At 33.6% G+C, this 5,907-nt stretch overlaps 1 non-coding gene across 1 annotated transcript; it reads left to right on the top strand.

Annotated features, from left to right (window-relative positions):
- The first annotated feature begins 246 nt into the window (after window positions 1-246).
- Window positions 247-319, top strand: TRNAK-CUU. Its single transcript has one exon. It is a non-coding gene; the product is annotated as a tRNA-Lys (tRNA).
- The last annotated feature ends 5,588 nt before the right edge of the window (window positions 320-5,907 follow it).

Here is a 5,907-nt window from a genome sequence, read left to right as displayed (position 1 = left end):
TTCTAGGTAGTAGATAGTTCAGCCTCAGTCTTGACTATGCTCACTGTTGGAATAGTGCGTGTCAGCTTTTGGGGGGAATACAGAGAAGTGTTAATGGGAGAATAGAATTGAGATTCTCCTTGAAAAGGAATTTTAGTTTCAATGGATAGGTTTTTCACAATATATCTTGCACACTTATATGGTCCTCAATAAAAATCTGTTTCCAAGGATCCTGAGGAGACTTCTTAAAGAAAAGCCCACAGGTGTACCTGGCTGGCTCAGCTGGTAGAGCATGTGACTCTTGATCTCAGGGTCATGGGTTCAAGCCCCATGTTGGGTGTGGAATCTTAAAAAAGTAAAAAAACAATAAACAAAAAGTAAGCCCTAAATGCTGAGCTTAACCTTGTAAAGGTCATAATTTTTATAAAGGAGTTTATCTGAAGAAAACCATTAGACATAGTTGAATTTGTCTCTGCTCTAAATTCCTCAGTGTCAAAGAGCAAAGTATACAAGACTTAAAATTGATGGAGTTCTAAACCTCCAGCAGCTCCAAATCATCCAGCAATTACACTCCTGGGCACTGATCCCAGAAAAATGACTATTTTTGAACAAATACCTGTAAACACATATTGATAGCAGCATTATTTGTTACAGTCTACAACTGGAAACAACTCAAGTGTCTCTCAACAGGTTAAGAGTTACACAAACTGTCATACATCTATACCGTGGAAAACTACTCAGAGTGAAGAAGGATGGACTATTGATAAAGACAACACACGGGAATAATTGGGATAAAGACAACTCCAGGGAATTCTGCTAAGTGAAAAAAAAAAAAAAAGCCAATCTCAAAAATTTACATATGATCCCACTTATACAACATGACCAAAATGACAAAAATCTAGAGATGGAGAGCTGACTCATGGTTGCCATAAACTAGGAAGAGAGGTAAAGATGGGTGAGAAGAAGGTAGGTATTGTTACAAAATAACTACAAGAGCAACCCATGTGGTAATGGAGATGTTCTCTATTTGATTGCTGGTGGTAGACACACACCTACCTGTGGAAGAATGAAAAATGGACTGTAAGAGGTATCCATGCTCCAATCCCTGAAACCCATAAATGTTACCTTACTGGGAAATGGGTAATAGTAAATTAATCCTCAATTCTTTAAACAGAAGTACCATCATAATTGTAGTTATTAAAAAAAAAAAAAAGGCAGGGGGAGATTACACACACAGATGAGGCCACATGACCATGGATGCAGAGATAAGACAAATATGACCACAGGTGAAGGAACAAAGGCAGACATCAGAGCCGGAAGAACCAAGAACAGATTCTCTCCTAGAAATAGCAGAGGGACCACAGCCTTGAAGTCACCTTGATTTTAGCTCAGTTCTACTGATTTTGGACCTCTGGCCTCCAGAACTGTGATAATCAAATTTCTGTTGTTTTAAGCCACTAAGTTTGTAGTAATTTGCTACAGCAGCCATAGTAAACTAATACTGCACATATGATAAAATCACATAAAACTAAATATAAATAGACATACACAAATGAGTCTATATAACTGAGGAAATGAGTGATGTTAGTTGATTACATCATTATTAATTTTCTGGTTTTAATATTCTATAAATTTGCAAGATGTTTTCCTTGGTGAAAAATGGTTAAAGGATCCATGATACCTCTCTGTATCATCTTACCTTGCATATAAATATGCTACACACACTGAAATTAAAATTTAATTTGAACAAGAGATAGAGGGGCACCTGAGTGGCTCAGTTGGTTAAATGTCCAACACTTGATTTTGGCTCAGGTCATGATCTCACGGTTTGTGGGATCAAGCCCTGCATCTGGCTCTGCACTGACAGCATGGAGCCTGATTAGGATTCTCTCCCCACTTCTTTCTCTGTCCCCCTTCAATTGAACTCTCTCTCTATCAAAATAAATAACTAAAATTTTAAAAAGTGATGTAGTTATTTCACCTAAAACTATTGAGGAAAAAAAAAAAAACAAACTAGAGAGTATCTTCATGACCTTAAGGTATGCAAATATAAAACACAATACAAAAAAAATGTAAATCACAAGAAAAAGAATTAAAATATATTAAAATTAAGAAACGTAATTTCTAAAAAACAAACAAAAAGAACATTAAAAGAATGGAAAGGCAATCATTAAACAGAATGTCTTCGCAAGAGAGAATATATTTTTTTTAATTTTTTTAATGTTTTTATTTATTTTTGAGACAGAGAGAGCATGAGCAGGGGAGGGGCAGAGAGAGGGGGAGACACAGAATCTGAAGCGGGCTCCAGGCTCTGAACTGTCAGCACAGAGCCTGACGTGGGGCTTGAACTCACGGAGTGTGAGATCATGACCTGAGCTGAAGTCAGAAGTTCAACTGACTGAGCCACACAGGCGCCCCAAGAGAGCATATCTAAATAAGCAATAAACACAAAACAATGATTAGGTCTATTAGTCATCAAAGAAATGTGAACTAAAACCACAGTGTGATACCAAGTATAAACCCATCAAAATGGTTATCATTGAAAAGGAAGTCAATACTGGGTGATAGGTTGTAGACAAATTGAAATTTTCTTACAACTGACAATAAATTTAAATTAATACATCTATTTTGAAAAACTGTTTTGTACTATCTAATAAAGTTAAATATACATATTCTTTATACTCCACAATTCAAATCACTCATATGCATATGTGTGTGTATATATATATATATATATATATATATATCCAACAGAAGTTCATAAACACATGTTTAGAACAACAATATTCATACTACTACTAAACTGGAAATGACCAAAAGTCATCTACCTTTTTATGATTAACTGCTTTTATATTCATATATACCAATATTATAGAGAAAAAATGAAATTACTATAATTGTATGTATAACCATGGATGGTCACTTAAAAATTAAGTTAAATGACAAAAAACAACAACAGGAAAAAAGCATATAATAGTACATAGTGAACAATTCTGTTTATGACATAAAGAAAATGTAAAAACATGATGGTACTAAATTTATAGACTTGGAAATATTTTTATCCTTGTTATTTGGATTATAAAATATGGGAGTATGCTATATCTTCATACTTGTTCAGTATTTATTACCATCAAAAAAAATCTCAAATTTTCTATTTTTTGTATATAGGTCCTGCAAAATTTTGGTCAGATTATTTTCTTAATTTCAGATGTATATCACCAATTACTGCTATTATGAACAAAAACTTATCAATACATCACACTTTCTAATTGGCTTATAATAATGCTAGGAAATATATTCCAAATTTTAGAATGCATTATATAGACATAATCAATGATATGTATAAATACAGAGTTTTATGGAGATTCATCCCAATGTTGCTTATTGAAAATTTAGGGAAAATAATCACTAATAAAAGGTTGCTTGTATAGGAATAATGAGTCAATAAAAATAATATAGTAGGTGAACACTTAATTATGTGGAAATGAGGAGAAATCATTGCTAAGTGAAATAGCATGTTACAAATGGGGTGAATTCCACTTAAATATACAATGGTAATATTGAGTGTACTTAAATATACAATCGTAATAATAACAGTGTCATCGTTATTATCAGTGTTACTCTTTTTTTTTTTTCATTATCTGTTCTCTTGAGTTTTAGACATTTACTTCAGTACTAAGATTTTATAAGTTGTTATGTTTTTAGTGCATAACTGACTTTCCTCCTCTTTAAGAAATATATATATATGTATACATATGTATATGTGTATGTATACATACATATATATGTGTGTGTGTATATATATATATGTATATATATGTATATATATATGTGTGTGTGTGTATGTGTGTAAATTCAATAAAGCCTTTACAGAAGAGGGTCCTTCCAAAATTATTATCTGAGTAAATGGAATCGAGCAGATCATGTTAAAATCTTGACTTGGCTTTTAAGCCTTGGGAAATTTAATTCTTTGATACTTAATTTACTCTTCTATAAAATTTGTAAAATAAAATAATCACATAATATTTGATGGTCTTGTCTTAAATTATAGCCTATATTATTATTTTGTCACAATTATTAATATACTAGAGAAGATTTTGGGAGTCATGTTTTGATACGTTGATGACTACCTGCTACAAACATAAACCCACAGTTTTCTAAAAGTAAATCTGTTACTTTTATCTTATGTAATTACTTTTTAAAATGTCTATTATTCAAGAAAGAAGTTTCTTTCTTGGTTTCAATCATCTTATAAATTTAATAGAAGAAAACACAATCATGCATCTTCATTTTTGTTACTGGATCTTTTCTGTTTCACTTTTTCCAGGAAATCTTTCTTCATTTTAAAATGAGACAAACTAATTATCCCTCAATTTATCTACTTACATTTAAATCCCTTACATTAATTGCAGTGGAAGCAAAACGAGCCTTTGAGAATAAGTCTTAAATCTCATTTGGACATTTCCAATTTTCAGAAGGTCTGGGCTTCTCACTTAGTTTCGAAGAAATAAGTACTTAAGTATGATATGGTATGTCTCTGAAATATATTTAATATTAAAGTTCACTTAAAAAGCATTAAAATATCTATGAAACATAAAATCAGAATATATTTCCTGGTAGAATTTGAAATATCGGATAAAGATACTCTATAAACAAAATGTTAGACTCAAAAATAAACCCTGTGTTGATCTTTTCTCTACTTAATATTATGGCATCTTGTGAAATAAATGTAACTGACATTATCACATATTCCATTATTGGATAAGTATTTTTTCACGTGATGTTTAAAGCAAGAAAAATATTGCGGTATAGCTCCCAGTGTTTCAATCAAAAAACCAAATAAAAAACATGTAAATTACTTTATTTTTAGATACTTAAAAATTTTTTAATGTTCATTTATTTTTGAAAGACAGACAGAGTGCAAGCAGGGGAGGGGCAGAGAGAGAGGGAGTCACAGAATTGGAAGCAGGCTCCAGGCTCCGAGCTGTCAGCACAGAGCCGGATGCAGGGTTTGAACTCACAAACTGGTAGATCGTGACCTGAGCCGAAGTCGGAGGCTTAACCAACTGAACCACCCAGGCGCCCCATACATTAATTTAATACAAGGAAATAATTAGTTCCTCTGTCTCAGAATAATCCCATGATATGACCTGTATTTAACCTGAACCCATATATTTAAGACATCATAGTGTAAATTCACTTCTATTTTGTATAAAAATATTAGGCAATACTGACTTCAAGTTAAATGTGTTCATAATCCTCAGAGGAAAAAAAAATCATTGTAGTTTACACATGACAAAACACATATGGAAGAACTCTGTAACAGTAGTGTGGAAGTCTTAAAAATATAGCCGCAAATGTTCTAATCCTGTCCTAACAAGAGAGTGGAGAATCGTTTCTGACTCTTTGATTGTATGATAGACTTAGTGGCTGATTCTAAAACCAGAATATGGCAGAAATGATGGCAGATCACTTGCGGGATTGTTACGAGAAGGCTGTTTTCATCTTGAGTTCTCTATCTTCCTCCATTCCAGCCTCCCTTTTGGATCACTCATTCTCAGGGAAATCAGCCACCATTTTCTGAGCTGCTTTACAGAGAAGCCCAGGAGGTAAAAAGAGCTGGGGGGACCACAGTCCAGCATCCAGCAAGGAAATGAAGCCTGCCAACAACCAGGCAAGTGAGCTTTGAAGTGGATTCTCTGGTCCTAATAGAGCCTTCAGATGAGAGCAGGCCAAGCCAACTGTACTCTTGTGAGAGACGCTGAGCAAGAACCACCCAGATGCCCAATCCCAGACTCCAAGCCCTCAGAATCTGTGAGATAATAAACGTTGTTTTAACCTGCCACCTTGAGGAAAATGAATATAGACACAAAGAGCACAGAGTGTGGGGACATAACGTGTTGCTTTACCTCTCAGAACTTTATCTTC

The sequence above is a fragment of the Lynx canadensis genome, chromosome A1, assembly GCF_007474595.2.
Source record: "Lynx canadensis isolate LIC74 chromosome A1, mLynCan4.pri.v2, whole genome shotgun sequence".
Classification (NCBI taxonomy): domain Eukaryota; kingdom Metazoa; phylum Chordata; class Mammalia; order Carnivora; family Felidae; genus Lynx; species Lynx canadensis.
Note: the sequence above shows the minus strand (reverse complement) of the source record. Positions and strands in the feature narration are given on the sequence as shown.